Source organism: Elgaria multicarinata, chromosome 2 (assembly GCF_023053635.1).
Source record: "Elgaria multicarinata webbii isolate HBS135686 ecotype San Diego chromosome 2, rElgMul1.1.pri, whole genome shotgun sequence".
Classification (NCBI taxonomy): Eukaryota; Metazoa; Chordata; class Lepidosauria; order Squamata; family Anguidae; genus Elgaria; species Elgaria multicarinata.
Genome location: NC_086172.1, coordinates 54,645,173 through 54,656,087, shown reverse-complemented (window position 1 = coordinate 54,656,087; position 10,915 = coordinate 54,645,173). Strand labels below are relative to the sequence as shown.

Below are 10,915 nucleotides of genomic sequence, written 5' to 3'. Positions count from 1 at the left end.
TTTGGGCATTTTAATGTTCATGTTTTCTTTTTGCTAGGCAGCAGGGCTGCTGTTCTCATGCCCTACCTGCTTGCTGCAGCTGCCCCATATTTTTCTTTCAACCTTTGAGGCACTACCGCTCTCCTTCCTTCTTTCCTGGCTAGCCAGCCTGCTTCCTGTTGGCCTGCATTAGAACTGAAACATATATGTGCCAACCAATATATTTTAAATTGTGTTTATTAGATAATATCGCATTTTACAATGCATAATGTTCAGTGATCCAAAAGCTTCTTTAAATACAGTAGTGCAGTATCTGAAAACAAAGTAAATTTTCAACATTATTATCTTTTCTGGCAATAAAGCAAAAATCTTCCCTAGAAGAGGAACTGGATTGGAATTATTGAAGATCTCTCTCTTCAAATATCTGGAATATAACAAAAGCAGGTGAAGGTCACCTGGAGCTGAGTTGGTGCCGCTTTCTCCCCAAACCCCACGGTTTCACTTACCTGGGTGGCGTTGGGTAATCCCCACGCCAAGGAGGGAGTGCATGTTTCTGGCAGTCATCTGGGTACTGGACCCACCCTTCTTGCTTTCCAGCAATCAATTGCTGGTTGCCTTCCACCAGGACCTCCCCCCCCCCCGCCCCGGATCAGCTATGAAGCGTGGTCAGATGGTGGGAGGGTTTTTTTCTGTGCAGCATTGCAGAACCACCACCACCACCACCACCCCAGCAGTGGCTCTGTGGCTGCAACATATAACTGACGCAGCACAAATTCCCAGCCACCTTGGGGCTTTGAGCGTGTATAGACAGCCCCTTGGAACATTTGGGAGGGACTGTTTGCCACTGTTTAAATATACAAAGGCTTACACACAGTTTTAAGGCAAAAAGGTACCAATCCCATCACAACCCTCTGCAATACTGTCAGATATCGTGGAAATATACCAGAGAGAGATCTAGCATGAGAAAATTTTAGTATTATAGTTTAGAAGCTATTCTTAAATTAACCAGACCAAACTCTCACAGTCACATATATATATTTTCCTGAGATGATTTAACATTTAACTTGTCAGGCTCCATCCCATGAATCACTACATATACCTTTTAAAAAATAAGGTTGTAGGAGACAATGAAAGTGCAGATCTTCTTGCCATGGGTCCCCATGCCATACTTCACTGCTGCTCCTAAGCAGGATACCAATTTAGCCCCACAGGAAGTGAGGAAGTAAAGCAGCTGAAAAGAGCAATGGAAGAAGAGAAGGTACAGGAAGGATCTCTGGGTTGTAACCTAGCAACCCTATTTAACACTATCTGACATAGCCTAAATCCTGCTCACCTGAAGTTAATGGGATTGTGCAAGTGATTAAAGTCAACTGGATTTAGTCCTACACACGCCACAGCACCTACAAATAAGGGGTGTAATTTAGAGCTACTATTTCAACAATTTTTTATCCTTTTGTGAATTACATTCAGACACAGTTCCTAACTTTCTTGCACCACTTATTTGTGTTCTATTTCATGAGGCATTTTTTTGAAAACCTCCATTAAATTCTTCCTTTAAATTGTATGTGTTCCAAACAGTTAAAATTATGAGCCTTTCCAAAGATATTAAAATTATGTAATCTAATAATTACAAAATATCTCTAACATACTACTGTAAAGCTTTAAATGAGATGTTTAAAACTTTTTTCTTTAAAAACAACCCCTACTTGTTTGCTGATACGTAATCCAGTGCTACCTCTCCAGTAAAATTACATCTATAGTTGTCTATAAAAGCATCCATCTTTGAACACACTGGGTTGGATCCAGAGATGTATGAGTAGAACGAATTCTGGCAGTAGGACTGATCAGTGAACTGTTGTACAACAGCTACCAGAAGATGCCATATGATGTTTTCCAAGGCCTTTTGCAAGAGATTGTGCAACACTTCGGACAAACAGAAGCACAACTCTGAATTTTCAGTTTCTTTTCTCACACACAAGTATCTTGTGCTAAGTTAAAAAAAGAAAGAAAGCCCTTCAGTACACAGAAGAGATCGTCTGCTCTCAGAGGGACACCTCTGGATTCAGTCCATTGTAAAAAGTTTTTTTTTTTTCATGTCAGCTTATATCTGTTTCTGGGAAAAAAAATGCAGGGGTAATATTTCTCAGATCAAATTATCAGAAAAAAAATGATAACCAACATATTTTTTCCTCTTCTAACCATCCAATTTTTAAAATATATTCTGAGTTCTCAGGTACAAGGATAAGAATCTAAATATTGGACAATCTGACACCTGGGATTTTTCCAGGCTTGTCCAAAACTGTCCCCTTCCCTCCCTCAATAATTATTTTGCTTGACTATTACAAGTTAAGCATAAACAGGTATAATAAGTATGACTGGGGAATAGGATTACATCTTCAGGTCACTATTCCTGCATACATTAAGTTGATAATTTGGGTGTATGTGAGAGAGTTTAGTTAGTTCCTATATATCATGTCTTTACTCCATTTAACTCAAAATGCTTAATTTGATTACATGGAATTTCAAGGCATTGCAAAATGTAAATAAATGGGGTTTTTCATGCCTTTTTAACTGCCAAAAGACTGATACTACAATACTGGAAGGATAAATGCTCACCTCCTGTACTGTAATGGATTGAAGACCTAACAACTCTAACAACATTCAATACAGGTGACACTTGCAAAGGGCCCTATATACAGATATTTATTATTATTATTTATTTATTTATTTATTTATTTATTTATTTATATTATTTATATAGCACCATCAATGTACATGGTGCTGCTTTTATTCATGTATAATATATTCTTTCTTTTTTACAATTTTGTAATTCTGAAATTGAGACCTTTAAAGCATATAGCTATAGTAGTGATTTTTTAATATATATATAGATAGATAGATAGATAGATAGATAGATATATTCTTTTTTGTTTTGTTTTTCGGTTGTTGTTGTTGTATAAAGTGATATCTCCAATCCAGGCACTGAACAGCAGGATTGTTATATTATGTACCTTTGAACCATGCCCTGAGGCTAGTTTCAGTGCAGCTGCGGTAGGTAGACTTATTAATTGAGACAGTCAATAACTGAGCACATCTGTTTGAATATACATACTGGTACAAGACGTACATGGACTTTTTTACATGTAGTTTCAATTGCGTAACTGTTTTTGGAGGTTTGCCTGAACTTGAACACCTTCAAGAGGTCCTATTGAACTAGCCTTAGTGATCTTTAGTAGTCATGGACCTGGTTCCCACAACATATTATCTTGTTGTACGACCACTCCATACGGTTTCCTCAGGGTTTCTTATTTTTCATGGTCCTGCACAAGTGCACAGGAGTGATTGCCTGCTGCTAGGAAATTCACCTATCCCGCCCCCCACACTCAGTTTTACTGCTCAGCCTTGAAATTTGCACAATTTCCCACTCTGGTTTACTGCTCTGCCCTTAAATTTGTGCAATTTCCCCTCTATTTTATTGCTCTGTATTGGAATTTCCACAACTTACCCCCTCCATTTTACTGTTTTGCCAGGACAGTTGTTTAATTTTTGCCATCATGCCCACAGCTCCATAACCAATATGCCACAGGTAGCAAATAAGGAATGCCCTATTTCAGGTTTGTACCTGGGATGTTAGTTAAAACGGAAATGGTTCACATGCTCTTCTCATCCACAGCAATACCTGGGTTAAACAACTAAGGAGTTGCTGCCATGATGTGCGAACCAGGTGTTTGTCTTGGGCAAGTCTTTCAGAATAGCACGCCTATTCCCAGCCTTTTCACTCCTTTCATTTGCTTCATGCAGCTCACCTAGGCCATTCTCTCACTCTTCCCCCTAATTAACCTTCAAACACACCTTGAACTAGTTCCCTACTTTTTAAACTATGCACTGTATATTTTTGCCTCTTCATCAGAGTTTACATAATTCTCTGCCCCTCAGCAATACTACCCAATGTTTTGTTATTAGATTTCCTTTCCAGGCAGCTCAATTCATACTTTTTTCTCTATCAGCATATTTCAAAAGCTTCAAGGTTTTCATTCTCATGTTAGGGTAATGGTAGAGTAATTTCCAAATATATTTACTCCCTTGTTAGTGTAACTTTCTTATAAACTATTTTAAGGAGAACCAAATATGAACCTGCTTTCATGCAAAATGGGGAAGAACCTCTGTGTCTGGACTCTTATGTCATACAGAAATTTAAATTCAGAATTGTTTAGCTAATGATGAAACTAATTATTGTGGCAGCTGCAATCAGACATTACTTAATTATGAGATCACATGAAACACATCTCTCCCATACTGCATTCGCCACCCCACCCACACTGGAGAATATAGTTGAATCTTACAGCCAAAAGAAGGATTTTAGAGATTGGTTAGACGTCACGAGGCCCCATACTCAAATAATTTGTAGTGAAAACATGGGATGTGTCTAAACTGCCTGGACACATCCCATGTTTTCACCACAAATTATTCGAGTATGGGGCCTCGTGACATCTAACCAATCTCTCTAGATAGATAGATAGATAGATAGATAGATAGATAGATAGATAGATAGATCTCCTGCTCATGAACGACACAAAAGTAAAGCAGTAATAAGTACAGAAGTTGCACAAGCAACTACTAAAATCTTTGATCCTAATCAGAAACCAGTTCACACTTCACTTAACTTGAAAGGCTTATAGAAGTGTGAGTGACTCATGTTTCCAGTTCCTTGCAAATAGAGACTGTGATCAAAAGCATGCTTACCTAAAAGTATTCAGTATGAAAACTTGGTTAGGGCTGGGCTGAAAGAAAAGAAATGTGTAAATTGAGGCTCATGCATCTTAGGTCAAGTTACTTTTATTTAAAAGTGGAGTAAATGTGCTCTAAACAACACTTCTTAAAATGATCCTCTGCAGTTCTGATGGCAAAGTGTTACCTGTGTGCAGGACTACTACATCTCTGTGATCACTTGACATCCAAAGATTTTGCAATAGAATTCACAGTTTGACAGCTGGGATGTAGTAGCAAGTTTTGGGTGGTGGTGGTGGTGGTATCTTACAAGAGAAAGAATTAAATAATACTTGACAGCTAACCCACAGTAGTAATCAGTAGTTGACAAGATGTGCCATCTGACATGCAGAAGTACTCAGTACCTCACAGAGGGTCCACCAAGCAGTCAACCTTTGACAGGACCTGACAGATGACATGCAGTAGCAATCGATATTTGACATATGCATTGCAAAATAATGTACTACAATACTGCATTTATTCATTTATTAATCCAAACAGCTGAATTTTGTTTACTTAATTTTGTGGGTCAAATTTTTTTACATATTTTTTTTTAAAAAAAAAAAACACTTTTGCAGATTTTAAAATAATGCATAATTTTGTTTCACCTCTACTTTTATTGTGACGAATCAGAAGTATGAATTTCATTACTCCCACATAAGTGTGCATAGGAGTGTAGCCTTAGTCTGAATCCAACTCAGTTCCTTTTGTCATTGATGCCATGTAGGTTAGCCCAAAATACTTCTTCCATTTGATGAGCAAACCAAACAAGTTCCAGAGGCACCCATGGCAATCCTAAAGCTTAAAGGTTCTTTCAGATGAGACTTTTCATGCGCGATCGTCCTGCCTCATTCATGGAATTTTACAGGGGGTCTGGACTTCATTGTCATCCACTTGTAACCTTCCCACTGCTTCTTCCATGTTTGTCCTTACCACAGAAAATCCATTAAGAAAAGCCATAATAACTGCTCTGTGCCTTCTGATAGTTACCTCTAGAGCTCCTCAGTCTGGAAATACATCAAAATATGGACTTGTCTTTTTTTCTATTGTGTTGCCAGATTGCTTATGGGTTAAATACAACTTTGTGTGAGAAGTCTTCCTCTTGCTTTCCTTCCCTCTGTAGTCCCCACATCTCCTCTGGAGGGTCTCCCAACCCTCTGGAACATACTTGGGGGGAAGAATGAGGCCACAGAGAGAAGGGGAAACTCATTCTGCCAGTGGTTTCCATTCCTCTGGCAGATGGCTAGCACTGGATTCAACACTATGAATATTGCTCTGAAAACTATTAGGAAAACATTAATAGTAGCTGATTTGTCTATGTTTAAAGATAGCATCCCCTCTAAGATAGAAGTGTGTTGAAGAATCTGAAGTATGTTTTCATATATTGGATATACATACAACGCTTGTACACATGCATATATGCAACACCAAGGAGCTTTAGTCCTTTTGTCAAAAGGAACTAAGATATTGCTGGCCACCATAAAAGTATAGGTTTACAGATTCTGTGGGAAGATTCTGAATTTGTTAGGAGCTCAGGACAGTCAGTCTATTTTTCAGTACAATAATTTGGAGTCTTTTAAAATAATAACAAGAAGATGCCTCCTTACTCCTTAATTTTCTTACATTAAAGAGAGGTAAAAACAAAGAGCCCCAAATAAAAAGGTTCAGTGATGTACAGGATCGATGGTAACTGTGATAAATCTGTGCCTGTAATTTTCAACTCAAATGTCAAGGTGATGATCATTGGGAAGCTGCTGAGCCTGATGGAGTTGTATTATAAACCTGTAGAACAAGTTGAGTTTCAGTGTTGAGATGGAAGAATATAAAATCTACGGGATAAACAGGGTGTTGTAAGACTTAATTAGTATTTATAATTTATTCCAAGTTCACTAGCAAAAATGACAGCACCCAAGATGCACCAATAGATCCTGTTATTTCCTGAACTGCATAACGATGCACAAAGCACAATGTCAGCTACTTGATTCAGAAGGAGGGCGGGACATGTCCTTTTTAAAACATGATGGACCTTTTGGGTTGCTGAATCTCTTCATGAAAAAGTATTTTGGCAAAGAAGAAAAAGCCAGTGTCTGATTTATATTATTGATTTGCGTATGAACTTGGATTAAAATGTACACTGTTAGAACATGCCAGCAGTTGTGAAATAGAGGGCTGTAAACAGCTCAAAAAGATGGAAGTTTCACCAAGTCCTATTAGTGCATCCCGAATCCAGATTCAATGAAATGCTGAGATAAAAGCCTATAAACTGCTTGCCATTTTGCTTATCTCCAGATCAAGGATAGGAGTATATATTATATGGTGGCAGCACCCATTAAAGAGCTACAACCAGAGAGCATGTTTTTGTTAACTTTCTGAGATTTCAGTTGCAAAAAAACAGTTTTGAAGCATCAAAGGCATGGCAGTTTAAAACTTTAAATGTCCAAAAGCACTGGTCAGCATAACAACCTAGGGTATATGATAGTAACAAATTTAACTTCTAATAGCTATTCAGTTAGACAGTTTAATAATTAGACATCATATTTAAGAATCACAAGTGTTTCGTGGCTTCAAGTAATTTCATGCACCTGAGAAAATGGACAGTGTCTACAAAAGCTTATGCCAGAATAAATTCATATGTTAGTCTTTAAGGTGCCATTGCTGCTTTTGCTGCTAGAGAACCAGCTACCTCTCTAGGGTGTGTTTTTAAATGTCATTTTAAAAGTATGCAATTTCTTTTCAGATTTAATCTCACACAATATTCTGATTTTAGATCAGCATGTAATTTTTATCTTATTTACCTTAATGTTTATCTTTCGTTAATGTTTTTTCCCTAATTAGGCAGGTGTCAATACTGGAAATTCATCTTCTGCATCAAGTCTTAGTAAAGAGTTATCAGCACTGTAATTGCTATGGCAAGTTAAATATTGTTCAGTTATTTCATTTTTGACATTTAAACTGCCCTAGCATTTGCCCTTTACTATATTAGTGACTGCAACTTCTGTATTTTCAAAGGACCGTATGTATAAGCAAATGATGGTGCCTGGGTTGAAAAGCTGCCAGTAGTTGAGAATTGCTACTGCAAAACTATAAACCAAATGTGATTATGGTTGTCCTCCTGACTAACATTGGAACTAGAGTGTAACAGGATTTATTTATTTATTTATTTCCCACCCCTTTTCCTCCTGCAAGGAAATCAAGGCAGCTTACATATTTTATCCTCACAACAACCTTGTGAGGTAGGTTAGGCTGAGAGTAAGTGACTAGCCCATGAGCTTCATGGCTGAGTGGGGAGTAGAACATGAATCTCCGAAGTCCCAGTCCAGCACTCTAACCACTACACCACACTAGCTCTTCATATTCCAATAAGCCATATTCTGAAGCATAATCACTTTTTCTTAAACTATGCTTTCTCTTCCACAAGAGAACATTCCACATTCATACCCAAGAGTAGATGCATGCATGTGGCCAAACAAAAACACACAGAGGCTCTATTCAAATACAACATTTCTAATCCAACAAATCAGTTTACCAGAATAAGCTTGATTGCTCTGCCCTCCACCCACTTCCTTCAGCCGATCACACACCTGTCTCTCTGGATCCTGACTTTTATCTTCCCCTTCTTGAATGTGTTCTGAAATCTTCCACAGTATAACCAGATATTCTGTTCCTCAAGTTGACCAGGTTACCAGCATCCTAAAAGCACTTTGATGCAGTTTATTTACATTACAGCAAGGTGTTCAATATGATCGAACACATAAACTTTTTGACATGCCCGGCAGGTACAGGTGTCGAGGACAGAGTTTTTAGATAGCTCCCTTCACTCCCGAAGGGCAGGATCCAGACAGTGGTGGTAGTGGGTGGCTATTGCTCTGCCTCTTGGCTTATAGTTCCATTTACATCTTGACCTTATGCTATTTAACATCTACATGAAACCTCTGGGTGAAGTCATCCTGAGATTTGGGTTGAGGAGCCATCAACATGCTAATTACATTCAGCTCTATCATTTGTATTAGATTCTAGGCAGTTGAACCCCTAAATCCTCGATTCTTGGCTGTGCAGGACTGGAAAGAATACATGAAACTTAATCCAGACAAGACAGAGGTGGTGGGGTGAACTTTCAGAACTGGAGTTAGATGTACAACCTGTTCTGGATGGGATCACACCTCAGGTGTGTAGATTGGGAATGATCCTTGAAGTGGTGTAGAAGTGGTGGCTAGGAGTGCCTTTTACCAGTTTCAGCTGGCATGCCAGCTGTCCACTTTCAGATCTTACCATGGTCATTTGTGCTCTGGTGACTGTAACATGGTCTGCATTGAGCTACCCTTAAAAAGCATTTGGAAACTTTAGCTAGTGAAAAATGCTGCCAGATTATAGGCAGGATGGTTAATCGGAGCATTATATGGTTTGTTTGAGCTTCACTAGCTGACTACATTTTATTTATTTAAAACTTTTCTTGGCTGCCTTTCAGGGCTGAAGACTTCCTGAGGCAGCTTACAGCAATAAAAACATAAACACAATAATATTGCAATAAAAACTGATGATAAAACGAGTGGCAAAAAACAACAATGACATAATAATATGTTTTCAAGGCCCTTTTAAAAGCCTGCGCCGATGCAGCGTGGCAGACCTCCAATGGCAACTTTTTCCAGAGCTCTGGGGCCACAGCAGAGAAGGCCCTTTCCCATGGGATCACTTAACTGTTCTCACAGGTGGGCAAATGAGAAGGGCCTCTCTTTCTTATCTTAAAGTGCAGGCAGGTTGATATGGGTGAAGGCAGTCCTTCAAGTAACTTGATCCCAAACAGTTTAAGGCTTTAAAGGTCAAGACCACCACTTTGAATTGAAAATGTTTTCAAGATCGATTTAAGGCGTTGGTTTTTATCCTTAAAACCCTAAACAGCTTGGGACTTGAGTAACTGAACTATCACTTTCTTTCATATGTGCCCCCTCAGGCAGTCTGCTCAGCCTTGTTCCAATGCCACTGCCAAATGAGGTTCAGTGAGTGCCTACTAGGAGCTATGTCTTTTCCATGGTGATGCTAGCGTACACATACACACACCCTTTTCTGGAAGTAAACTGCCCAGACAGCTTCGGCTATGGGGCGGTATATAAATGTAATAATAAATCAAATCAATTACACTTTAAGGAAGTTTTTTGTTAAACTGATTTTGCTCCATTTGGATTGGCTTGTTTGTCATCCACTAACATCATTAGTTAATAATCTACTGCTATTATTTTCAACTGGGAAGAGATGTTACTTGTATTTTTATGACGATGTTTTCTTTCCCAGCTGCCATATTAAATTGTAAGTTTTTATTGTGTATGGATGTGGATGTTTTAATGTTTTGAGGGTCTTTGCAAGCTGTTTTGAAAAGAGAAAAGCAGGATACACACTATTAAAACTAATAAGGCATTTGTCTAGATAACCATGAGATATATTCTAATTCTGTATTTTGTTTAGGCTCCTTTTCGCCATGGTTGATCCTCAGTGGTGGCAGCTTTTCGTACTTCACACTACTTCACTGGCTACTGCTGTTTTAAGTAGCATGTACCAAAATATTTGAGGCAAGAAACCACAGACCAATTACGGGTTGAGACATTCATCCCTTTGTCATTGTGTTCATAGATCCAGAAGTCAGTTAGTTAAATTTTGTATGTTTTTTAATGTTCAGTGTTTTATTCTTTGTAAACCGCTCAGAGGGCTTTGGCTGTGGGACAGTATATAGATGATGATGATAATGGGCATTATAAGTACATTCAGGAAAATGAATGGGAGTTGCCTAATGGCAGGTGAGCCCAATTAAACCAACTTTGCCATATAGAAAGTAAACCAATGTTCTGTTTTTCTTACCTTTTGTGGACTAGAGTTTACTTATGTTTTACCTATCACAGAAGACTGTTCGAAAGCCTGCTTAATTGAAATTCACTTCCTTGTGCATTCTTATGCATTGGGAAGAGGCCATAGCTCAGTGGTAGAGCATATGCTTTGCATCCAGAAGCTCCCAACTCCAATTCTTGGCATTTCCATGTAGGGCTGGAAAAACACTTCTGTTTGAAATCCCAGAGAGCCCCTGGCAGTCAGTGTCAAGTTAGATGGAACAGCTTCGTGTGTTCATGTGTACTCAATAGTAAAGAATGAATGCACCAGAAAGGAAAGTCAATGCATTCGGCTT

General features: G+C 38.5%; 1 long non-coding RNA gene across 1 annotated transcript; it reads right to left on the bottom strand.

The window, feature by feature from the left end:
• Positions 1–210: 210 nt before the first annotated feature.
• LOC134392329 (uncharacterized) lies at positions 211–10,534 on the bottom strand. The gene is made up of 4 exons (XR_010025042.1): positions 8,133–10,534; positions 4,723–8,093; positions 1,313–1,379; positions 211–1,210 (listed from the first exon to the last, which is right to left on the bottom strand). It is a non-coding gene; the product is annotated as an uncharacterized LOC134392329 (long non-coding RNA).
• Between the last annotated feature and the right edge of the window lie 381 nt (positions 10,535–10,915).